The sequence below is a fragment of the Siphateles boraxobius genome, unplaced genomic scaffold, assembly GCF_051911475.1.
Source record: "Siphateles boraxobius isolate OS27281-9 unplaced genomic scaffold, OSU_SipBor_1 30, whole genome shotgun sequence".
NCBI classification, from domain to species: domain Eukaryota; kingdom Metazoa; phylum Chordata; class Actinopteri; order Cypriniformes; family Leuciscidae; genus Siphateles; species Siphateles boraxobius.
The window spans coordinates 4,674,124-4,701,335 of NW_027508920.1; positions in this window are offsets into that span (position 1 = coordinate 4,674,124).

Consider the following 27,212-nt stretch of genomic DNA (forward strand, 5'->3'; position numbering starts at 1 on the left):
GAGACTGTTCACGTCACGTCTGCCCAGCGAGAGACTGTTCACGTCACGTCTGCCCAGCGAGAGACTGTTCACGTCACGGCTGCCCAGCGAGAGACTGTTCACGTCACGTCTGCCCAGCGAGAGACTGTTCACGTCACGTCTGCCCAGCGAGAGACTGTTCACGTCACGTCTGCCCAGCGAGAGACTGTTCACGTCACGTCTGCCCAGCGAGAGACTGTTCACGTCACGTCTGCCCAGCGAGAGACTGAGCACGTCCAGTCTGCCCAGTCAGAGACTGAGCACGTCCAGTCTGCCCAGTCAGAGACAGATCCGGAAATGCCCATTTGTGTGGCCGCCAAGGCACTTACGGACTATCTGGAGCGTCTGGCTCGGATCCTGGACATGCCCGTGTCTGCTGTTCCAGAGCCGGAGCCAGTGTCTCCTGTTTCAGAGCCGGAGCCAGTGTCTGCTGTTCCAGAGCCGGAGGCAGAGCAAGTGCCTGTTCCAGAGCCAGAGGCAGATCCAAATCCTGTTCTGGAGCCGGAGACAGAGCCAGTGCCCGTTCCAGAGCCGGAGGCAGAGCCAGTGCCCGTTCCAGAGCCGGAGGCAGAGCCAGTGCCCGTTCCAGAGCCGGAGGCAGAGCCAGTGCCCGTTCCAGAGCCGGAGGCAGAGCCAGTGCCCGTTCCAGAGCCGGAGCCAGTGTCTGCTGTTCCAGAGCCGGAGGCAGAGCCAGTGCCTGTTCCAGAGCCAAGGCCTGTTCCAGAGCTGGAGCCAATGTCTGTTCCAGAGCCAGCGCCTGTTCCAGCGCCAGAGCCAGTGTTTGTTTCTGTGTTTGTGTTTGTTCTTGTGACTGTTACAGTTCTTGTGTCTGTTCCTGAGCCGGTGTCTGTTGTTCCTGAGCCGGAGGCAGAGCCAAGGCCTGTTCCAGAGCTGGAGCCAATGTCTGTTCCAGAGCCAGCGCCGGTTCCAGCGCCAGAGCCAGTGTTTGTTTCTGTGTTTGTGTTTGTTCTTGTGACTGTTACAGTTCTTGTGTCTGTTCCTGAGCCGGTGTCTGTTGTTCCTGAGCCGGTGTCTGTTGTTCCTGAGCCGGTGTCTGCTGTACCTGAGCCGGTGTCTGCTGTACCTGAGCCGGTGTCTGCTGTACCTGAGCCGGTGTCTGCTGTTCCTGAGCCGGTGTCTGCTGTTCCTGAGCCGGTGTCTGCTGTTCCTGAGCCGGTGTCTGCTGTTCCTGAGCCCGAGCCACCGCCCTGGCCGCCCAATGGGGGGTCTTCACCGCCCTGGCCGCCCGATGGGGGGTCTTCACCGCCCTGGCCGCCCGATGGGGGGTCTTCACCGCCCTGGCCGCCCGATGGGGGGTCTTCACCGCCCTGGCCGCCCGATGAGTCGTCTGCTTCGCCCTGGCCGCCCGATGGGTCGTCTGCTTCGCCCTGGCCGCCCGATGGGTCGTCTGCTTCGCCCTGGCCGCCCGATGGACTGTCTGCTTCGCCCTGGCCGCCCGATGGACTGTCTGCTTCGCCCTGGGCGCCCGATGGACTGTCTGCTTCGCCCCGGCCGCCCGATGGACTGTCTGCTGCGCCCCGGCCGCCCGATGGACTGTCTGCTGCGCCCCGGCCGCCCGATGGACTGTCTGCTTCGCCCCGGCCGCCCGATGGACTGTCTGCTTCGCCCCGGCCGCCCGATGGACTGTCTGCTTCGCCCTGGCCTCCCAGGACTAAGCGTTCTGTCCCTCCCGTCCCGCCCTGGTCTGTCCCTCCCGTCCCGCCCTGGTCTGTCCCTCCCGTCCCGCCCTGGTCTGTCCCTCCCCTCCCGTCCCGCCCTGGTCTGTCCCTCCCCTCCCGTCCCGCCCTGGTCTGTCCCTCCCGTCCCGCCCTGGTCTGTCCCTCCCGTCCCGCCCTGGTCTGTCCCTCCCGTCCCGCCCTGGTCTGTCCCTCCCGTCCCGCCCTGGTCTGTCCCTCCCGTCCCTCCGGTCCCGCCCTGGTCTTATGGAGCGTCTGGTAGCCGCTCCGTAGGGAGGGGGTAATGTCACATGCCTGTCCTGTCTTGTGTTGCACATGGGTGTTTTGTTATTGTGGGCCATGTGCTCTTGTCCTTGTCTGATCCCTCCCCATCTTTACCTGATTATTGTTTGAGTTCTTCCACCTGTCCCCTCTTGATTTGTTCCCTTCTTAAGTCTCCTCTTGTTTGCAGTCTTTGTCGGATCGTTGTCTAATGTTTCCTGTTCCCTGTGATCCTCCTGTAAGTTTCATGTTCTGTTTTTGTTTTATATGTATTAGTTATGTTTTCCACCGCGTGGGTTTTGTTTTGTGTTTATGTTTTCTTTTGTAAATAAATATAATTTCTCCTGCACTTGAGTCCTCACATTTTTTTCCTTACCTGTTCCGTGACAGCAGGTCTATACGTATATAATTCTGAAGTTTTAATACACCCAGACAATGTTCAATTAGGCTAATTCAGGTGTTTTCATGCAACGAATAAAATTGTCATTACACTGATAGTTGTTAGACTTTTAATTATATTATCCAAAGGTACATCAGCTGGCAAACCATTAAAGGCTTAAATTAGTCTATTTAAAGGGAATGATTGTGGGGGGAGTTTGCTCAAACTATGGCAGCGATACAATGAATAGTTGTTCTAAAAGATGGCACCGTCTGCGGAGCGCTCTCAAAGGCCAGTGAAAGTATACCGTCAGTTAAAGGTGCTCTAAGCAATTTCGGGCGAGTCACTTCTTGTTGACGTTCGAAGTATTGTCAAACAAAACAAAGACCCTCCCTCCTCCTCATCCCGTCTCCTCCCTCTCCCTTCCGTGCCCATACAAGGATGCGATAATAACAAGATAACTTTAGCTTCACGTTTCCCAGTGAGCATAAACAAAGGCTCCGTCGTAAACAAATTTAGTCAAAGTTGTCAATAGCCTATAAATGAACATTCAAATTCATAACAAACAGTGGGTGAAAACAATCATTCACACAAACTGTCGCTCTACTGTGAGTTTTCTTGATCATTTACAACACAGATCAATCGCTAGCTGCTAGAAACCTATATGTTGTATTCACCAAAGTCAGCGCTGACTGCATAGTCCTGGCTAATTATATCATTATGTTGGTTAGGCGAACATGAACGTCCTAAAAATTGATTTACCCACCTGTCCAGCAAAAACAGAGCTACCTTGTTGTCAGATTAGAAGCCCTTCTGCCGGCGGGGTTCTTGCCACCTTTCGAAGGCTTCTCCGATGTAAATTCGGGACTTCTTATCCTTTTCCCTCTTTGCTGTTTGTTCATCGGAACGTCGTCTTTTTGGTCGTGTGTCGGCCATGTCAAACTTAAAGGCAAGGCAAGGCAAGGCAAGTTTATTTATATAGCACATTTCATACACAATGGTAATTCAAAGTGCTTTACATAGAAGAAATTAAAATAATCAAAATAAATCAGAATACTTAAAACAGTTTAGAATAAAAGATAAAATACAGAAATAATCACATGAAATCAGAGTAATTAAAACATAAAATAAAATACAGTGCAAACAGTCGGACGAACAGTGGCACAGTGCTCATTCAGTAAATGCACAGCTAAACAGATGTGTTTTGAGTCTGGATTTGAATGTGACTACTGTAGAAGCACATCTGATCTCTTCTGGAAGCTGGTTCCAGCTGCGGCTGGCATAGTAGCTAAAAGCAGACTCGCCATGCTTAGAGTGAACCCTTGGTATTTCTAGCCGATGTGATCCTAATGATCTGAGTGTTCTGTTGGGTTTATATTCAGTGAGCATATCTGCAATGTATTTAGGTCCTAGGCCATTGAATGATTTATATACCAGTAATAATACTTTAAAATCAATCCTAAATGTAACTGGCAGCCAGTGTAAAGACCTGAGGACTGGTGTGATGTGTTCATATTTTCTGGTTCTGCTCAGAATCCTAGCAGCAGCGTTCTGTATGAGCTGCAACTGTCTTATGGTCTTTTTGGGAAGGCCAGTGAGAAGTCCATTACAATATTCCACCCTACTGGTGATGAAAGCATGCACAAGTTTTTCTAAGTCTTGACTGGAAACAAAGCATCTAATTCTTGCAATATTTTTCAGGTGATAGTATGCTGATTTAGTTATTGCTTTGACATGACTACTGAAACTAAGGTCTGACTCTAGAGACACACCCAGATTCCTGACTTGATTTTTAGTTGTTTGACCCCTAGACTGAAGGTATGCGTTCACCTTGAGAACTTCATCTTTGTTTCCAAACGCAATGACTTCAGTTTTGTCTTTGTTTAACTGAAGAAAGTTTTGGCACATCCAATTGTTTACTTCATCAATGCATTGGCAAAGGGAATCAATGGGGCTGTAATCGTTAGGCGATAGGGATAAGTAGAGCTGTGTGTCGTCTGCATAGCTATGGTAAGCGATTTGGTTCCTTCTCATTATTTGGCTCATTGGGAGCATGTACAGGTTGAATAGGAGTGGCGCAAGAATTGAGCCTTGAGGGACTCCGCATGTCATGGATGTCCACTCAGACTTATGGTCTCCTATACTCACATAATAACCTCTGCCTCCTAAGTATGACCTGAACCATTTTAGGACTATCCCAGAAAGCCCGACCCAGTTTTCCAGCCTGTCAAGAAGTATTTTGTGATCGACAGTGTCAAATGCAGCACTGAGGTCGAGTCGTACCAGCACTGATAATTTGCCTGTATCAGTATTTAAGCGAATATCATTTATTATCTTTATGAGCGCTGTCTCTGTAGTGTGGTGCGGTCGGAAACCAGATTGAAAATGGTCAAAGTATCCATTCGAGCTTAAGAATTTGTTCAGCTGATTGAAGACAACTTTTTCAATGATCTTGCCTATGAAAGGAAGATTTGAGATCGGTCTATAGTTGTTTAATATGGTCTTATCCAGATTGCTCTTTTTAAGGAGGGGCTTGACAACAGCAGTTTTCAGGGAGGTCGGAAAACGTCTCGGGTTATGACTATAACCCTTGTTCCCTGAGAAGGGAACGAGACACTGCGTCATTGAAAACGACTCTTTGGGGACGCTCCCTAAGCGTGCGCCTCTGAAGTATGAATGAAACTAATCCAATCCTGATTGGTGTTGCGTCGTGACGTAACATGTGCCGGCATAACCGGATGTATAAAAACGGCGCTGATGCAAACACATACCAGCCTCGCGATGAAGCAAGACACTCTACGGCCTCTAGGGGCGTGGCAGGACGACGCAGTGTCTCGTTCCCTTCTCAGGGAACAAGGGTTATAGTCATAACCCGAGACGTTCCCTTTCGAGGGAACTCGCACTGCGTCGTTGAAAACGACTCTTTGGGGAACGAATGCCCACTATGCCACGCACCGGAACAAGGCCCGCCCTAAAGTGAAACTGAAACAGGCACAAAACTAGGACGAGAGCACTCGCGCACCAGGCGTACTAGGGAGGTGCAGACCATAAAACCTGATAAAGGTGTGCGGGGTAGCCCAACCGGCTGCCTCACAGATCTCCTGAAGAGGCACGCCCAGTTGGAGAGCCCTAGAGGAAGCCATGCCTCTAGTCGAGTGAGCCCTAACGGCCAAAGGTGAAGGCATATTGCGCACCTTGTAGGCCTCGGTAATAGCCTGAACAATCCAATTACTAATAGTTTGTTTGGACGCAGGGAGCCCCTTTTTAGGTGACCCAAAACACACCAATAGCTGGTCCGACCTCCTCCAGGAAGAGGACCTCTCAAGGTAAATGCTCAACGCTCTGACAGGACAGAGCAAATGGAGCCTCTCTTCCTCTGCCGACACATGAGGTGGAGGATGAAAAGCCTGAAGGACTGTAGACCGTGCCACATTAGAAGGCACCTTAGGCACATACCCCGGTCTTGGGTTCAAAATGACCTTAACTCCGCCAGGGGCAAACTGCAAGCAAGCTGGCGTTACTGCCAGGGCTTGGAGATCTCCCACCCTCTTAAGGGAAGTAATGGCTAAGAGGAATGCCATCTTGAAAGTCAGATCCTTGGGTGACGCCGACTGAAGAGGTTCGAAGGGGGCAAGGGATAACCCCTCGAGAACCACTGCCAGGTCCCAGGAGGGAACCCTGGACCTGGTTGTCGGTCTCATCCTCCATGTACCACGGAGAAAACGTACAACCAGTTGGTGCCTCCCCAAAGGCCCATCGCCCAGTGGTGCATGGAAAGCCGCAATGGCAGCTACGTACACTTTAAGCGCGGATGGGGAGAGACCCGCAGAGAAGCGATTTTGGAGAAACTCCAGAACTGAAGCCACCGGGCAGTTAACTGGATCTAGCTCATGTTCTCTACACCAAGTGGCAAAAACATTCCACTTGAGGCCATACAATCTCCTAGTAGACGGAGCCCTAGAGTTAAGTATGGTATCAACCACCCCCTCTGATAACCCAGCATTTAAGTACTGGACCCCCTCAGGGGCCAGACCCACAGCTTCCACAACTCTGGGCGAGGGTGGAAAACTGTGCCCTCCGCCTGAGACAACAGATCCCTCCTCAGAGGAATCTGCCACGGCGAGTCTATCAGGAGTGATACGATGTCTGAAAACCATACTCGGGCCGGCCACAACGGGGCTACCAGAAGAAGACTGATGCCCTCCTGACGGACCCTCTCTAGGACTCCCGGAAGCAGAGCAACGGGGGGAAAAGCATACAGGCGAAGCCTCGGCCAAGCCTGTACCATGGCATCCAACCCCAGCGGGGCTGGATGGGTGAGGGAAAACCAAAGGGGACAGTGGGACGTCTCTTGAGACGCGAATAGATCCACTTCCATAGGTCCGAACCTCTGCCATATTAGCTTCACCACCTCTGGGTGAAGTCTCCACTCCCCGGGCCTCAGCCCCTGCCTCGACAGGATGTCTGCTCCCCGATTCTGAACCCCCGGGACATATATTGCTCTGATAGACAATATTTTCCCCTGGGACCAAAGAATAATCTGATGCGCCAATCTGGATAGAGGGCGCGATCTGAGTCCCCCTTGTCGGTTCAGATAAGCTACCACTGATGTATTGTCCGATCGTACTAGGACATGGTAACCCTTGATGTCTGGAAGGAAGCTCCTCAGAGCCCTGAACACAGCCAACATCTCCAGGCAATTTATATGCCAAGAATGATGATGGTCCTGCCACAGACCCCTGGCAAAGCGGCCGTCCATGACCGCGCCCCAGCCAGTGAGGGAGGCGTCTGTCGAAACGGTTTTCCGGCGACACGACGCTCCTAACACTGGCCCTTGGGACAGGAACCAAGGTTTCTTCCATATTAATAGAGAACGAAGGCATCTGCGCGTTACTCTGATTATACGAAATGGATTCCCCTTGGGGGAAAACCCCTTGGCTTTCAGCCACCACTGGAGGGGCCTCATATGTAGAAGGCCCAAAGGTATAATGTTGGATGCCGCTGCCATGAGGCCCAGCATCCTTTGAAACCTCTTCACAGTGATGGGCTGGCCTAGCTTTATCCTAGAAACCATTGTCAGGATGGACTCGATTCGTGCGGGAGACATGTGTGCCCGCATCGTAACCGAATTCCATACCACGCCCAAAAACGTTGTTTTCTGAGCTGGTTCCAACACGCTTTTTTTCGTGTTGAGTCTCAACCCCAATTCCTGAATGTGGCCAAGGACGACATCTCGATGCCGAACCGCCATTTCCCGAGACTGGGCCAATATGAGCCAGTCGTCGATATAATTCAGTATACGGATGCCCTGAAGTCTTAATGGAGCCAGAGCTGCATCCATACACTTCGTGAACGTGCGGGGAGAGAGTGCTAGGCCGAACGGAAGAACCCGACACTGATATGCTTCGCCCCCGAAAGCAAACCTTAGGAACCTCCTGTGACACGGAAGGATGGAGACATGAAAATAGGCGTCTTTTAGGTCTATCGTGACAAACCAGTCCTCGGACCTGATTTGATTCACAATGATGGGAATCGTAAGCATTTTGAACCTGAATCTCCTCAGAGACCGATTCAACTGCCTTAGATCCAAAATCGGCCTTAGCCCGCCATCCTTCTTTGGAACTATAAAGTATCGGCTGTAAAACCCGGACTCTCTGTCTGGTGGGGGAACAATTTCTATAGCCCCTTTGACCAGGAGAGCCTGTACTTCTTGTTCCATGACCCGAGCCTGTTCTGGAACCACTGTAGTCGGCACCACCCCTGCAAACCTGGGAGGTCGGTGACCAAACTGCAGTCTGTATCCTTTTTCTATTATATTCAGGACCCATAGAGAAATATTTGGAAGAAGGCGCCACCCCTCTACAAAATTTACTAAGGGAACCAGCCTCTCGAGACTGGCCTCGGGTGTTTCTCGAGCACTGTTCTCGACCCTCTGACACAGCGAACTGGCAGGAAGCGGACAAGAACGATTTTGTGACCATAGTCGGTGCTCTCTTGCAAGCTTTTGGGGCGAACGCCACGGTGTGCGTTCGCTGGAAATCGATGCGACCCGAAGCGTCCAGGACGGCGGGACAACATCTCTTTCCAGAGGGCTCCGTTGTGAAAACAACCTCGGTTGCTCCCTCACGGGGGGGACAGCCCTCAGAGGTCCTACCAGATTGGCTAGGACCTCTTTCCTGAAGCCCTCTTTGCCTGAATGACCAGCCACTTTGCCACTTGGACCAGCCCTTCTAGACCTAGATCTAGATCGGCGAGGAAGATACTGCTGAAAAGCTGCTGACTGTTTTTTCGCCTCCTGAAACCTGTCGACAACGGTGTTTACTGCGTCGCCGAACAGGCCAGAAGGCGATAACGGGGCATCCAACAAAAATGATCTGTCCTTATCCTTAATATCGGACAGATTAAGCCATAGATGCCTCTCTGTGGCCACCAAAGCTGCCATGGAGCGGCCAATAGCACGGGCCGTCTCCCTAGTGGCTCGGAGAGATAAATCAGTTGCTCTTCTAAGTTCCGCAATATCTTCGGGTGTTGGGCCCTCACCCTCATCTAGGTCTTTTAGGATATCGGCCTGGTACGCCTGCAAGATTGCCATAGAGTGCAGGGACGCACCAGCCCGACCAGCCGCCATATAAGCCCTGCCCACCATCGCAGAAGTGTCCCTGCGTGGTTTGCTGGGCAGCGCCGGGGCTTTAAGCGAAGATGCCGCTTCGGGAGAAAGATAGCTCGCTAAAGCTTCCTCCACCCGCGGCATCTTGCCATACCCCGACTCTCTCGCACCCACCACATTACTATAATCACATAACGTAGGTGATGAAATACGAGATGAGTGGGGCTTTTCCCAGGATCTCGAGATCTCTTTATGAAGATCCGGGAAAAAAGGCAAGCCCCGGCGCTGAGGCTGTGAGCGATGCTGCAGGAATCTCTCGTCTAACTTGCTCTGACGAGAATCATCCTGCTTATCTTGTGGCCAACTAATATTGAGTCTGGCCACAGCACGCGTCACAACCTCCACTAACTCCTCATACGCTGGAACATGAGTCGGCGAGTGTGACTCATGTTCCCCGCTCCCGATGCTGATCACATCCACTTCCTCGGAAGCGGATAGTTCAAGCACCGGGCACTCGTCACGGGCAGAAGAAGCCGCAGCGCGGGCTTCTGCATCATGAGCGAGTGTTATAGAATCCACAGATGATGGACGAGAAAGTGCCTCAGCAGTCTCGTTCTCATCTGCGAGATCCTTTTGCGATCCCCACGATCTAAGCCTCCGCGCTGCCTCAACGGACGCGGGACCTGAACCGCAAGGATCGCGAGCTTGGCCATCTTTATCAAAAACAGCCAAGCGGGAGCGCAGCACTCTCAATGGGAGTGCTTCACAATGTGTACAGGGATCACAGGCAGCTCCCTCGAGAGCTGCCTGTGCGTGCTGCACTCCCAAACAATTCACACATAGTGGATGCGTGTCCCCACCCGTGATAAATCTAGGACAGGGGTGCACACATCTAGTGAATTGCTCACTCGCCATACTTTCACTTTCAAACAGACAATACAACACCAAATAAGACAGACAGTTTTCAACAGATAGCGCTTGCTGAAGAGCGAAAGCTGGTATGTGTTTGCATCAGCGCCGTTTTTATACATCCGGTTATGCCGTCACATGTTACGTCACGACGCAACACCAATCAGGATTGGATTAGTTTCATTCATACTTCAGAGGCGCACGCTTAGGGAGCGTCCCCAAAGAGTCGTTTTCAACGACGCAGTGCGAGTTCCCTCGAAAGGGAACTCCCAGAGAGAAGTGAGGCATTTACCACTTCTAGGAGATCTGCTTCTAAGCTGTGTAACACATTTTTGAAAAAAAGTTGGGGAAGTGCGTCAAGGGCGCAGGTTGATGTTTTTAGGTGCTGTACGGTTTCTTCCAAAATTTTGCCATCAATTTCTTCGAAATCAGACATAGTGGCTACTTTCTCAGGCTGTTGTCTGATCTGCCTGACCCCAGCGCAACTCAAGGATGAGCTGATCACCTTTCTGATATTATTGATTTTCTCAGAGAAGAAAGAAGCAAACTCACTGCACTTTCTCACTGAGAGCATTTCACTGGGAATCTGGCTTGGGGGGTTTGTCAGTCTCTCTACAGTAGCAAAAAGAGTGCACGTGTTGTTTATATTGCTGTTTATAATATTCGAGAAGAAAGTCTGTCTAGCTTTGCCTAGTTCCTTATTGAAAGCATGGATGCTGTCTTTGTAGATGTTATAATGGACTACAAGTTTTGTCTTCCGCCACATGCGCTCTGCTTTTTTCTCTCTAAAGAGAATATAATTCAAACTTCCCTCTTCATGCTTCTCTCTCCTCCACCCCCCCCCTTCATGTGTACGCGCACTAACCCCCCAAACCCTTCTTGTCGGTTATTGGCTGTAACACTGTTTGTTATGTTTCGTGGCGCAGGTTGCTAAAGTTTGTTTTTGTTGCCGTTTGTGGAGCCTGGGGTGTCTACAGAGACCTCGTATTTTTACAATGTGTTTATGGGACAGGCAGCTAGCGGATAGTGAGGAGATGTTTGCTGTATGTGACAAAAAATGTTTTGGCCTAAAAAACCCGTGACATCGCTTAGAGCACCTTTAAGTCCTATTTGGATGCTAATTGTTTCCCATGGGCTCGTACGGTATTTTAAACATTTACAGGAGTAAGTTGTTGATTTTATTGCCGCCCGAATCCATAATGTCAGTGTTTTTTCTCACCCAACCCGCGTAAAAATCCCTGGCCAAATTACCTACCGTTTTTTGACAAACAGGTTGTGTGATAATTTAATTACCGTCTTAATCCACATCTTTTTACAAGAAGTTTACAAGAAGAGATTCAAAATTCACTTTTTAAATCCTTTTTGATCACTGCCGAGCACCGTATATAAGATTTACACTTTTATTACTGAAATGCTGGAAAGTATTTACAAGAACAATATTTCATCGCAGCTCCACCTCAGTGAACAAAAATGGGAAAGAGAAGAAAGCACGTAAAAATTTGAAATGGTTATTGTGGCAGCAATATATGATACATTTTTATTATATTTAGGCTAGGCTATTATAGTTTGGATTATTTTTTATAAAATCCCATGAGTCCTAATAAATGCAATTTTAACTACTTCTGAAGTGCTTCTTTTATAAAGAACACCGCTTTCTCACATAATGCAGTGAAGCTGCCCCTGCACGAGTGAATAATTGATTCTCGAGCCATCTATATCAACCAATTCAGCACCATAGCCACGTACAGCACTGGGTGGTTCGGGGAACATGCCTAGAAATGGTATACCTTTAGTTAAGTTATACCTTAAGAGTCTTCATAGCGCACTAAGAGACAACGTTATCGGGAAACGCAGCCTTGTTCTTTTTCATTTCCAAAAACTGAAAATTTTACAGCATTTTACTGTACAATTACATCGAATGTAAGGTTAGATCTATTACAGCTGTTCACTTTATAAAGTAAAGAAACTTACTGTTAACTAATAAAGAGTTTTTTTTTACCATAGCATTTATACAGTATTTTACCGTTAAAATAAGTATAATTTTGTACAGTGTATTACAGTGACTCCCAACCCGGAGTACCCCAAGCAACAGTTTAGATGTCTCCCTAATCAAACACATGTACCAGATTCAACTCATCTGATTGTTTAAAATAAGAGAGACATTCAAATGTGCACTAGGGGTACTCTAGAACCAGAGTTGAGAACCAATGCCCCTATGTCTCATGAGGGTCAATCATGAGTCAATATGAGTCATGAGGGTCAATGCCTATATGGTAGCTTTAACTTCAGCAGGATTCTCTGTGGTTGGTTTTTGTCAGAGTTCTATACACACTAATCATAATTGGGTGCCATGGAGAAAAAAAACAAAACAAAAAAAAAAACCTCTAAATATCATTGCAATTTATCTGCTGGCTAGAATACCAGTGGACCACTATAAAATTGACATTTTCTATCTCTGCTGAGGGCCAGTGGTGGGCAGAGTTGCTGTGGGCCAGACATCTTTGGAGTCTTGCGACTCACTTTGGCATTTGTAAAAGGCTACTGGAATAAAACATTGCACTATCCTTGGCTGCACACTGCACGTAATTTAGGAAACATCTCAGACATGTGTCTGACCAGACAGAGAAGACTTTAAAGAGAAGAGAGAGAGGCCCACCAACATTCCGGTGCAGGTTGGACTCGTTTGTCCAGGAGTGATTTGAGTTTGATGAAAGCATGAAACCAGTTTGCATGCGTTTTGTATTTATATAATATGGTGGCTTGTCCTCTTTCCCTCTTTCTTTCTGTTGAGGGGATTTTCTTGCATTAGAGTGTATGTGTTTGAGGGCCAGTTCCAAGTGAACAATTAAAAATTCCTTAACAACAATTCCTAAACCAACTTTAATACAGCTGTATTCAGAGAACTAAACCACCTACAGACCAATCATAATCGAACATGATGCCATTATTAAAGAGATGTTTAGATTTGGTTTTGCTGTAATTTTCTATTCTTTCTATAATTTTTATTGTGGTGTGGATATTCTCTTTCTTTCTTTCTTTCTTTCTTTCTTTCTTTCTTTCTTTCTTTCTTTCTTTCTTTCTTTCTTTCTTTCTTTCTTTCTTTCTTTCTTTCTTTCTTTCTTTCTTTCTTTCTTTCTTTCAAGTTTATCTCACAACATGATAGCCAAGTAGGCTCCACACAAATAATTTTGAACCCAAGGGCACATACTCATGCTCTGTGGGAACTGATAGTTGAGCAGTGGTTGGGAATGAGGAGTTGTGGAATGCCTCGGAAGGGTAACACAACCCAGTCTGTAATGCCATGCTCTGGGGTGAAAGACCACAGTGGGCAAAAGAGCTTTGAGCATTTCCTGCTTAGAGGGGGTCCGAGCCATGCATCTTTGAAAATAGGTATCATGTGACACATTGCTTGCCAAGAGTGAGACATTGAGGACAGGGCCCAGAACATGTTTGATTGGCCCAGTTAATGCAGATTAGAAAAACATTACAAAAACTGTAGAGCATGTCACTATCAATGCCAAGGTCATGGGTTAGATTTACAGGGAATGCATGAACTGATAAACTGTATACCTTCAATGCAATACAAGTCGCTTCATTGTATGAAGTGGCCATTGAGATAAAAGTGTCGGCCAAATGCATACATGTACATTTAAGAACATAGGCTGCAAAATAAGGACTCTAAATGCTAGAAGACTTTCAGGACAAAGCCTTGACGTGCATGTCTGGAAAATGTCCTTGGCGGGGTTAGACAATTGACAGGAGAGCACATGGCACAAGGAAATAACATGACAGCGATGTGCTCACAACAGACCAGACTAAACACAAACACATGACAAACCGGGAGTGTCAGCTCTGTCACTAAACCAAGAGAAAACACAGACAAGAGTGACAGAACTGTGACAGAAATTACACAGCAGAGTGATGACATCTCAGATCATTATCTAGTCTCGTGTATACTTCATTTAGCAAAGGCTGCAAAGCCGACTCTGTGTTACAAATAGGTTAGACCTATCACTTCTACCACTAAAGATCGCTTTATTAATAATATTCCTGATCAGTTTCATCTCCTCAGCATCCCAGATAGCTTAGAAGAACTCGATATTGTGACAGAAACTTTTGACTCTCTTTTCCAGCACTTTAGACACAGTTGCTCCTTTGCGCTTAAAGAAGATTAAAGAAAATAGTCCAACGCCGTGGTACAACGAGCACACTAAGCCCTTAAGAGAGCAGCCAGAAACATGGAGCGCAACTGGAAGAAAACAAAACTAGAGTTTTTTCGCATTTCATGGAAAGAGAGCACGATTGCATACAGAGAGGCCTTAAAAGCTGCTAGATCTGCTTATTTTTCAACCCTATTAGAAAAAAAATTAAAAAACCCTGGTATTTATTTGAAACAGTGGCTAAATTAACGAAGAATAAAGCTTCAACCCCAGACGTTTCCAAGCAGCACAGCAGTAATGACTTTATGAATTTCTTTACTTACAAGATTGATAATATCAGGGAGACAATTATAACTATGCAACCGTCTACTAGAGTATCACATCAGGCAGTGCAGTGTAGTCTCCCTGAGGAAAATTTTGATTCATTCATTCCTATAAGGGAAGGAAGCAGACAAACTGGCTAAACCGACCGTCTGCTACCTGTCTCACGTCACTGAGGTCAGATAAATCCCATCACATAGAGACTCTTTCACCTAGATATCATCACATAGAGACTGTGCCTGTTCCCCGAATTAGGAAATACAAAAAACTTCCAAACCCATCTAAGGGTAAAACTTTAATTGATGTTCAACAAATAAAACACAGAAATAATACAAATGAACAAATAATAAAACTCAGGTTGCTGAATATTCAATCCCTTACTTCAAAAGCACTTATCGTTAATATGATCACAGACTATAACCTAGATGTGCTGTGTTTGACAGAAACCTGGCTAAAACCAAACAATTACATTACTTTAAATGAGTCCATCCCCCAAGATTACGGTTATGAATATGAGCCTCATATGAAAGTCAAAGGGGGAGGTGTTGCTGTAATTTATAGTAATATTTTCAGAATTACTAAGAAGTCTAGTTTCAAATATAATTTGTTTGAAGTGTTGGTGCTAAATGTAAAAATATCTAGTGTAAATGTATCAAATTTACTCTATGAAATATTAATAACCAATCATAACTTGTTATAATTGATTATGAATATTTGTGTCAGTTAATCGAGTTAACTTGATGTAGCTACATTAACATTACAACCAATTACTAATTTCATTCTGTAAACCCTCAATATTGGTTATTGGTAATTAATTAATTAATAGAAATGTACATTTCCGGGGCATGGGAAATGTTTCTCTTACTAAGTTCTACTAAGAGCAAATAGTCAAGATCGATATGATTATTGACTTCCAGATATGAGCTTGAGACACGGACAACTTTACGTGTGATATGAACAAGACTTTATTAACTAGACTAAACATTTAAACTACTCTAACATAGACATACATACATGCATAGAGTTTCCCAAGGGAAAGAGAGCCGAAGCAGAATACAGGAAAGCAAGAAGTTATAGCATTGTTTGAAATTAAGCAGATCAACAGCCTTAAGCAAACCATCAGTTTAGTTCTAACGCACTCTTTTTATGGGGGTAAGGATACTTAATGTATTGAATAATGAGACTAAGTTTGATACTTTCATGTCTCGCCCATTTGAATTAAACTGTCCTGATGCAATTTGTTCAGGCTCCAGTTGATCTTTGCTGATGTTGTCTTGATGAGAGAGAGAACCAGTTGGAGTCAGAGGATCTTTGGTTAATGGAAAGACAAGGCCGCAACCTGGCACAAGCTTGGGAGTCCTTGAGGGACTTCTAGTTCAACATCATCTTCACATTAGGACTTCTCAGGAAGGACCAAGAGAGTAGTCAACGGGGGCTCAGAGAGCCAAGAGCGTCCAGAAAGTCCAAAAGCCAAGAGAGAGAGAGAGAGACTGATCTTGATCAGTGATTCAAAAGGGTGAAGATATCACACCCTCTGGGGGTATGTGAGCCAATCCGAAGTTGTCCCTTTGGAGGGAGATTTTATGACTCTTTGTGTTCAGACAGCACATGAAGTGGTTTTCAATCTTTCTGTAAATAACTTCGCAGAGATCTTTGATGCCAGAAATAATTAGACTTTATTTTCGAACGCCGTTCCGTTCCATAGAACGGCGCTCTAACGCTCTAGCCCTCCGGCCCACTGGCCCTCTGGCCTTCCAGCGCGCTTACGAGTATATTTTGGTTCAGAGTTATATACATACATCTTCTTCCAAAGAAGGTAACACACCCTATAGATAGTTTTGGGTAAACGTCTTTTACCATGTGACTTCTCAGAATAGAATTTTCTGCAGCAAACAACATTCCATTCAAGGTCTTTCACATACACAGAGGAAATCCAAAGTCACAGACAGAAGAAATAATTGTATCCAAATATATAGCTAAATTACTTGTTTTCTAAATAATAAAATCTTCAACATTCCCTCCTCTGAGGCTTATCTAAGCCTCACTTTCACTAGCCTTTTCCAGAGTGTAGTTTCAAAATCCAGCTCTCTCAGTTATGCTACCTAGTGACTCAACTGAGTCACCCATTCTCCTTTCCAATTACTGGATTAAGCCACCACACTCCGGAGGAGCATTCGAGCCAAACATCTCTCTCCATTTTCTTTCAGTTGTTTTTTCTTTTTCTTTCAATGGAAAGAGTAAAAAACTTGAATTCTCCCTAATCAAAATTAAACCAAAGAATAAGACAGTGTTATAAGTGTGTGTATACATTTGGTTCAGCATTGCCTGTTATTGACACAGTGGTAGAGTATGTCAAACATAAAAAGTCTCTTATACTATTGAAAGTTTTCTTGCGGTGTAGATATCCTCTAGGGTCTGGCTCATCAATCATCTTCTTCGTCCTCAATTCCTCATTTACTGGAATCAACATCCAGGGTTTGTAAATATCAATTTGGTTGCCCTCTCAAATTAGTTTTCATTATCTTTTTTCCGCATTTCCATTCGTTTAACCGTGGTTCCCTTTCGAGGGAACTCAACACTGCGTCGAGAATCGACACTTTGGGGACGCTCCCTTAGCGTGCGCCTCTGAAGTAAGAATGAAACTAATCCAATCCTGATTGGTGTTGCGTCGTGATGTAACATGTGACGGCATAACCGGATGCATAAAAGGGACGCTGACACACACACACACACATCAGCTTTAGCTCTTCAGCAAGCGCTCTCTGTGAAACTGTCTGTCTTATTTGGTGTTGTTTGTCTGTGCAAAGCTCTGTATTATGGCGAGTGAACAATACACTAAGTGTGTGCACCCCTGCCCAAGATAATATATATGCCACGGGTGGGGACACGCATCAGCTGTGTGTGTGTGTATTGTTTAGGGGCGCAGCACGCACTGTCAGCTCTCGAGAGGGCTGCCTGTGCACACTGTGAAGCACTTCCTATTAGAGTGCTGCGCTCCCGCTTGGCTATATTATTTCCTGATGATGGCCAGGCTCACGATTTCCGCGGTTCGGGTCCCGCGTCCATTGAGGCGGCGCGACGGCTTAGATCGTGGAGATCGCAGAAGGATCTCGCGGATGAGAACGAGACTGCTGAGGCACCTTTTCTCTCATCATCCGCAGATTCTATGACACTCGTTCACGACGCAGAAGCCCGCGATGCGGCTTCTTCTGCCCGTGACGAGTGCCCAGTGCTCGAGCTATCTGTTTAAGGAAGTAGATGTGCTCAGCATCGGGAACGAGCAACATGAGTCACACTCGCCGGCTTATGTTTCTGCTTATGTAGAGCTCGTGGAGGTTGTGATGCGTGCGGTGGCCAGACTAAATAAATATATAAATAAATATATTTATATATATAAAATATATGAGCTGGCCACAAAATAAGCAGGATGATCCCCGTCAAAATGAACTAGACGAGAGATTCCTGCAGCACCGTTCACAACCTCAGAGCCGGGGCTTACTGTTTTCCCAGATCTTTATAAAAATATAAATATATATGTGTAGATCCTGGGAAAAACCCCATTCTTTAGGTATCTCACCACATTCATTATATGTTTATTCGAATGTGGTGGGTGCGAGAGAGTCGGGTTATGGCAAGTTGCCGCAGATGGAGGAAGCTTTACCGTGCTATCTTTCTCCTGATCCGGCATCTTCACTTTAAGCCCCGGCGCTGCCCAACAAACCGTGCAGGGCCACCTCTGCACTGGTTGGCTGGGCTTATATGGTGCAGGAAATCGATGTTGCTCTTCCGCCGTTAAAAACGTTTCGGGACACATCGGTTTCCAGCGAACGCAGGCTGCACTGTCCGCCCCACATTTTTGCGGCCAGGCAGCATTCGCGTTCGCCAATCGAGAATCTTTTTCGGTCCAGCCCTTCCGGAAACCCGCTTCAGGGGGTCGAGAACGAATCCCGATTAATACCCGAAGCCAGGCTCGAGAGCCTGGTTCCTTTGGTAAAATATTTAGAAAAGAAAAGGTCAGGCTGGTGCATGCCTGCACTCTAGGACGATTTTGCAGGCGTATCAGGCCGATCTTCTTAAAGATCTAAGTGAGGCAAATATTTCCTGTTGGCCGCTCCGCTATCTCCTTCTGGCCTGTTTTCCAACGCTGTCACTACAGTCGTTGACAGGTTTCAGGAAGCAAAAAAAAAAAAAAAAAAAAGAGAGAGCGTTGCCTCTAGAGGCCCTCCTGCGGGAGTTTGGCAAACAGAGGAAGCACACTCAACCGAAGTCCTCCAGCCAGAAGGGTGACCTGAGGGCCATCCTTCAGGCGAAGAGGTCCTAATTGTAGGACCTCTGCCATATCAGATCCGAGGACTGGTGTGTCACGATGGATCTAAAAGACTCTTATTTCATGTCTCCATCCTTCCATGTCACAGGAGGTTCCTGAGGTTGCTTTCGGGGGCGAAGCATACCAATATCGGGTTCTTCCGTTCGGCCTAGCACTCTCTCCCCGCACGTTCACAAAGTGTATGGATGCGGCTCTGGCTCCACTGAGGCTTCAGGGCATCCGTATACTGAATTACATCGGCGACTGGCTCATATTGGCCCAGTCTCGAGAAATGGCAGTTCGGCATCGAGATGTCGTCCTTGGCCACATTCAGAACCGGGGGTTAAGGCTCAACACTAAGAAAAATGTGTTGGACCCAGCTCAGAAGACTACTCTTCTGGGCGTGGTATAGAATTCGGTTACGATGCGGGCACGTATGTCTCCCGCTCGTATCGAATCCATCCTGGCCGTGGTGTCCGGGATAAAGCTAGGCCAGGCCATCACTGTAAAGCAATTTCAAAGACTGCTGGGCCTCATAACAGCGGCATCCAACATAATTCCTTTGGGCCTGTTTCACATGAGGCCCCTTCAGTGGTGGCTCAAAGCCAAGGGTTTTTTCCCCCAAGGGGAATCCGTTCCATATAATAAAGGTTGCGCGCAGATGCCTTCGTTCCCTATTAATATGGAAGAAACCTTGGTTCTTGTCCCAAGGGCTAGTGGTAGGGGCGTCATGTCGCCGGGAAACTGTTTCGACAGACGCTTCCCTCGCTGGCTGGGGCGCGGTCTCGGACGGCCGCTTTGCCAGGGGTCTGTGGCAGGACCATCATCATTCTTGGCATATAAATTGCCTAGAGATGTTGGCTGTGTTCAGGGCTCTGAGGAGCTTCCTCACAGACATCAAAGGTTACCACGTCTCAGTGGTAGCTTATCTAAACCGACAAAGAACACTCAGATTGCGCCCTCTATCCAGATTGGCGCATCAGATCATTTTATGGCCCCAAGGGGAAATATTATCTATAAGAGCAATATATGTCCCGGGGGATCTGAATCAGGGAGCGGACATCCTGTCGAGGCAGGGGCTGAGGCCCGGGGAATGGAGACTCCATCCAGAGGTGGTGGAGTTCATATGGCAGAGGTTTGGACCAGTGGAAGTGGATCTGTTTGCGTCTCGAGGGACGTCCATCCCAGTGTCCACTTTGGTTCTCCCTCACTCATCCAGCCCCGCTGGGGTTGGATGCCATGGTACAGGCCTGGCCGAGGCTTCGCCTGTACGCTTTTCCCCCCGATCGCTCTGCTCCCGGGGGTCCTGGAGAGGGTCCGTCAGGAGGGCATCTGTCTTCTTCTGATAGCCCTGTTTTGGCCAGCCCGAGTATGGTTTTCAGACTTAATTTCACCCCTGATAGCTCCGCCATGGCAGATTCCTCTGAGGAGGGGTCTGTTGTCTCAGGCGGAGGGCACTATATTCCATCCTCATCCAGAGCTGTGGAAATTGTGGGTCTGGCCTCTGAGGGGGCTCAGTACCTAGATGCTGGTCTATCATCTGGGGTGGTCGAAACCATACTTATCTCTAAGACTCCGTCTACTAGGAGATTATATGGCCTCAAGTGAAATATTTTTCTACTTGGTATAGAGAACTTGAGTTAGACCCAGTTAACTGCCCAATGGCTTCAGTTCTGGAGTTTCTTCAAGATTGTTTCTCTGCGAATCTCTCCCCTTCCACACGTAGGGTGTACGTGGCTGCCATTGCGGCGTTCCATGCACCACTAAATGTTGGGCCTTTAGGGAGGCACCAACTGGTCATACTATTTCTCCATGGTATTGGAGGATGAGACCGACAGTCAGGTCCAGGGTTCCTTCCTGGGACCTGGCGGTGGTTCTCGAAGGGCTATCCCTGGCTCCCTTCGAATACCTCCAGTCGGCTTCGCCTGGGACCTCACGTTCAAGATAGCCTTTCTCTTAGCTATTTCTTTAAAGAGACTGGGAGATCTCCAAGCCCTGGCATTATCGCCAGTTTGCTTGGGGTGTGCCCCCGGCGGAGTTAAGGCCATCCTGCATCCGAGACCCAGCTATGTGCCTTAAGTGCAATTTATCATGGCTAGGTCCATGGTCCTGCAAGTATTTCATCCTCCACCTCATGTGTCGGCAGAAAAGGAGAGGTTCCTTGCTCTGCCAGTCAGAGTTCCGAGTATTACCTTGAGAGGTCCTCTTCTTGGAGGAGGTCGGACCTACTGTAGTGTGTTTTGGATCACCTATTAGGGGCTCCCGGCTATACAAACCATAAGTAGGCCTACAAGGTGCGGAATTTCCCTTCACCTTTGGCCGTGTTCCCCCTTATTGGCCCAACTAGACCTGGTTCCCTTCAACAGCCTTCCTGACTTCCCCTGGAAACTCTTTCGGGGACGGGGCACGATGGCACACGCGTTCTTCCCCCGGAGATTCCGGGCGGTCTTACATCTGAACGCGGAGGTTCAGGTGGCTATCACAAGAACATGTGATAGTTACCATCACTTCTGCGAGCACCCCCTAGAATTGGGTAGCGTGCTTACGCCTTTAGAAGTGGAACCTAGTCGTTGAGTGCGTCTTCTCTCCTGAGGAGATCCTGAAAGCTTTCGATCACTTCAGTGCTCTCTTTCCTGCAAAATGGGTTGCAGTAGGCTGTTTTCCTAAATCACCCTCAAAATGATGTTGCCTCGGTGTTTAAACGACGCTCATCGTGTTGCAGAAGTATGCAGAAGCACGTTCTGGTCGTCAGGTTCCTGAGGAGCAAGGTCTTGTAAATCCTTGTGTCCCTCTTTATCCTCTTGGGCCTTGTCCCTGGTGCGACTGCACTGCAGAGACCGCCCCTGAGCCACTGCAGGTAATGAGTTAAAAATTCTGTTATATCAGTTCTCCTGCTCGCGTGGTCTCTACTAGAGGGTAGGGACTTGCTCGCTTTTGGTCAACGTATTGTGCCTGGAGTCTGGGCCGGCTAACTCTCACAAGCTGAGACCCCGGCTCGGATTGTGCCCAAGGTTCCTACCTCTCCCGTAATAGGAGCAGGTGGTGAGCCTGCAAGCGCTGCACTGGAGGAGGCAGATCCAGCCCTGGCTTCTCTGTCCGTTCGCTTGGACGTGTACAGAATGCAAGTCATAGACCTCAGACCAGCTCTTCAAATATCTGTTGGAATTCAGCAGAGAGGGAAGGCTGTTTCCATGCAAAGTTGCACTTAGTGCTTGCCTTCATTTCGGCAAAGATCCGAGATGCAACATGTCCACTTAGGTGTTGAGCTCCTCTATGATGAGTGTAAAGTGCTCCGCCTGGGCGTTGACGATATACTTTGCTAAACAGATTCTAGAGTTGGGGGCTGGACGACACCTGGTTGAACCGCTGCTTCCCGTGGGCTCCCTTCTCATGAAGCCAGTTTCACCGTGAGCCCGGTTCAAGTGTCGGCTTGCTGCGCCATTCCCCTCCTATGGACTGGATACGTGCGCCTTTCTACTCCAGTTGAGTTCCCTTAAAATTGAACCCTGTTGAGTTCCTCCACACCCCTCCGACGTCGGACGTGCGGAACGTCTGGTGTTAGGCCTACCACTCGTAAGCAGTGTGGAACCTGTGTTAGGCTGGGTCCATATGTTGCGGTCCCTTCGGTGACCCCATATGTGTATTCTTCCACGATACGGCTCCCTGCGGTGAGCCCGTGTCTTCCCTCGGCAGAGTCTCTCTGCCGTCACTGTCCGGTGTGTCTCCCCCCGTCTTAGGCTGGAGCCACCCCAGTGACATTCCATATGTTAGACTGCCCGGTTTCCGCCCAGTTCATATGTGTATTCTCCACATTACCTCCCTCTGGGTTGGATGTGGCTTCCGCAGCGTCCCTTCCTTCCAACGTACGGGGAACGCTTTCCCAGTGGTCCTGTAGGAACAGCAGTGACTTCCCTGGCCTAAGCCCTGTCCTTCCCCGCCTTAAGTTTGCGGGGGCATCAGGCTTTGGTTTAGGCACTGGAAGGTGGCAGCGTTAGTGGCGTGTTCAATGGTTGATCCCATTTCAGTCGCGTCGACTACGTCCGACGTTATCGACTGAAAGGGAACGTCCTGGTTGCGTATGCAACCCACCGTTCCCTGAAGGAGGGAACGGAGGACGTAGTCCCCTTGCCACTACCGCTGGACCACCGCTGACCCCGGGTTACTCTCGGCTCCTCAGCGAAAAGCAACTAGTGCGTGCATCCACTTCCGTATTTATACCCGCGCCGCGGGGGCGGAGTGTGTGATGCGAATCACGCATGCCAATTACATTGGCTCGTTCAATAGTACTCGAAGAAGACAGGCTCCCTAGCGTGATCCCATTTCAGTCGCGTCGACTACGTCCTCCGTTCCCTCCTTCAGGGAACGGTGGGTTGCATACGCAACCAGGACGATCTTCAATACTTCTGTTTAGTTGACATATAATATGACCTTATTTCTGATATACTTCCAATCTAAGGATTACTTCTCTGTCAGAGATTTAATTTCTGTTCCTGCCCCTCCTCTGTTGATTTCATTTCTTTTACCCATCTATATCATGTCCACATAATCCATTACCAAGTGTTTTAATAGTTCTTCTGGTATACTGACATATGGCCTATTTTTGTCGCTATTCTTTTCTTAACTTTGTTTTTGCCACAAATTTCACAAAACTTTGCAAAAATGCCTTTTAATTTAAAATGCCTTTAATTTTATCTTCATTTTAATTTTTTATTTCCTTACCTTACTCCCCCCTTTGCGCACTGGTTTAAAACCATTGCGCATCTGGACTGAGAATATTCAAAAGTATTCATTGGTTCGACAATCTGTCCTTCATGTGAATGCCAAATATCTAATTTTTTTGACCCCCCTCTGGTGCCATTTAGATTGTTCACAAGGGCCTGTTTGTTATTGGATTTCAATAACTTCCTCTAAGTCTATAAACTTTCTATACTTTCTATCAAGCACTACTTGATATAATTTTAGCTAATCAATTGCATATTGAATCAAAATGTATTCTTATCAATTAAAATTAAAATTTAATATTTGTTAATACTTGCTTTAATTTCAACTGTAGCCTTAAATTAATTAAGTATATCCTTGTATTGACAAGTTACATCTGAGTACCCCTTAAAATTTATTTTAAAGTTATTTTTAGTTCTAATTTTTTCCTTCATGAATTGTCTTAATTCCCATTATGCTATATCAATTTCTTAAATTAATTGTTAACATTATTTTAGTTTCTTTTCTTAATTAGTCATTATCATTGTTTTCTATGTTGCGTAATATATTTTTCGCTTCAATCATTTTTGTTATCGTGGGGTTATTATTAAGTTGCTACTGAATCTATTCAAGGGCTGAACATTCATTCATAGGAAAGTTGGTTGATGTTGACTATTGTTTGAGTTTGTACTCATCTCTGTTGATTCTCTCTTCTTTGCACAGTTCCTCTCATTACTGTGTTTCTGGTCAAGTTTGTCTTCTTTTTCCATTCATGATTTGATCATTCTGTTAGTCTTGTCATATTTACATCTTTCACCAGGGTGACTCTTGAGTCGTTCATTGCAATGAACTCTTTCTCTCATTGTCAGCATGTCCTTGATCCCTCACTTCAGTTGTGGGGGGTTGCTGAAGTCAGTTGGTGTATTTTAAGTTGAGAGACATGAACTCAAATGTCACTCTGTTGATCACTTCCTCTGAAATTACAAAGCACAGTTACTGATTCATTTTGTCAGACTCGTCCCAGAATCCTTCCTGGAATTGAGCTGCTGCTATCTGTAAATTAAAGCTTAATTATTTTTGTTAGTGACAACAACATGTGATTTCAATCATCTGCTCATCTGGCCCATTGTTCTTGTCGATGTTAATTGTAGAAAGATCATGTGGGCTGAGTGGTGTCATTTCTGCTTTCATTAACAGCAGTGCTTTAATCCATATATTCTCATTTGTTTTTCATATATTTGACTTTTCATCCTTATTTGCAACTTTTTGCATTTTTCTCACAATAAATTTCCAATGTACTCTTAAAATTAGTCAATTCAACTCAGTTATCTCTTGAGTTCCACTATTAGCCCACTATTTATTAGGCATCTTGGACAATACTCAACCCACTTTGTTACAATATAAAAGTTACAAGACAATATTTCATACTTTTGACAAAGATGAGCTCCATCGTGATATGCTGCAAAGAAAGTCAGATATGTTATGCGCTGCGCAAATGTGGCACTGTTTTTTCTATTTTTATTTTTCTCTTTTCATTCTTTGTTTTTTCATATTGTTACTTCAGTTCCTGACCAGGAAATTTAACCAAATGCATCCATGGTCATTATTTTATTGGGCAGAATTTGCCCTGTGGGCCCACATGTTAAATTTTAAATACAGCTGTATTGGCAAAATAATTGATTTGCCTTAGATGTCTCTTCAAACACCATCTCTCACTCATTCACACTCAGTGTCTCTCTCACACATACTGGCCAGCATACATTCTTGCAGGTTGTGCTTTAAATGAGGCACTGATAATTTTAGCCAAGGGTTGATCAGGTCAACACAACTATGTCAAACACTACTGAGAAGTGTCAATGATCATAAGGTTTAGTTTAACACCATTGTTATAATCCTTTTATTTTTTTTATTTTTACAAATTCTAATAGACTAAGTATTTTAGAATAATAAGCCTGCCATTGTAATTTTTCAAATGCATTTTGTCATTTGTTTTTCTGATTTTTCCTATTCTTTTTTGTTTTTTGCTCATGAGCTGCTTTAAGAAATTGGAGATCTCTGCATAATCTTGGATCCATGGCCAACAACATTTCCATCTCATTATCCCAGTTCTGACAGCATTTTTTGGGATTTCATAATTTTGGACTTTTGGAGTAATTTTTTCTCCAATCTATATCTCTAAAAACTTACCAAAACAAAATGGAGTGACCAGTATCATTGTTTAGCCAACAATAATCATTATTATTTGACATTTTGTGTCTATCTTTTTCTTTGCTACAGAATAATTTTTCTCATACTTTTAGCCCTATAGTTGTTTCATATAATAGCCCTGACTATAACAAATCCAGCCTCAGTTTGAACTATTTGGTGAGTTGAGCACCCACTTGTCTCTTTCAGTGTATTCTCTTTCTTTTTTATATGGCTGGACTTGAACCTACTGAAAAAGCAGAGAGCGTTAGTTTAGCAGAGAATATAAAGAATTGCTTATGAGACCAGTGAATAATCAGAATGAATAAAGTTAATCTAATAATTAACTAAATTTGAAGCAGTCTCTACAGAGTGATCATTGGAGTTGCCACACCTGTGTTGCCCGTAAGGGAAGGGTTTCAGTCAGTTTTTCTGTTTTTAGATTAACAGTCTTTTGAAGCTTCTTAGCTGTCGCTCTGCATGTGTTGTCAGCCTGTCACTCAAAGGCTTGTAGACTGGAATATAGGCTCTGTTGTTTCTCTTCCCCTTCTCAGTTTGGGCGTTTGATAGATTTTGACACAGTTTTGCATCTCAGGATTCTCCTCTTGTCCTCGGGAAAAAGTCTCCAGTGAAATAGTGAAAGTTTCACCTTTTTCAGCATTAAATCAGTCTTTCTCCATGCCAGAAAGTAGTCATCTTCAGAAGGGGAGCTGAAAACCCCTCACCCACTCTTCTTCTTCTCTCTGCAGTCGTGTCTTTGACCTTTCACCTCTTCCATTCGACACTGAAGCCATCTGAAACTTGAACACTCAGAGAGCTGCATAGATCAAATTAGTCTTTATAAATATTTGTTCCTGAGCTATTAGCTCTTTATCTAAATTCCACTTTTAACCATCTTTTTCCTAGTTCTTTTATACTATATAATAATCACTAGTTGACAACAGCAGTTCTCCCATTCTATTTTTAGTAAAGCAAGTTCTTCGTTGCAGGAAAAAGCAAGCTATTTCTTCATTGCAATTTCAGCAATAATCTAACTTTTGATTTTCTGAGTGTAATACAATTAAATAATTTTCCCTATCATAAAATCAGACTTCAATCTTTCTCCTATATTTGCATGCTGTGCTCAAAATAATCTAACATGGTGAATAAACTTTTCCTCACCAATTTCCAACAATTCCCATTTACTACAATTCTAAGATTGCTGTAAATTATTGACTGTTGAAACTTGGTCACCCAATCTTGTTCACTTTTAGCACACTGCCCAAGTGATTTTTTCTTAGCACAAACTTAATTAACTGCAATTGAATCATTTTTCTCACTTTGTCTTCAGGGATAATGAGATACAAATTTTAGACGTCTTCAGATATAAGATATAATATATTAAGCACGTGCATTTTTATTTATCATTATCTATTAATATATATATAATTATATCAGTCCATTTATTAATTAATATTTTATACTTTAACTTATTTATACTACAATAATCTGTAAGATTAATATCTTGAAACAATTGTTTTCTTTTACTATTTCCTTTACTTCTAATACTCATTTATATATTGCTTGTCTCTCAAGCTCATTCACACATTCCTTGTCACCTATTTTTAACCACAGTCACAGTCAAGCAGACACACAGGATCCCACATTCACTCTACTCACACAACACATTGAC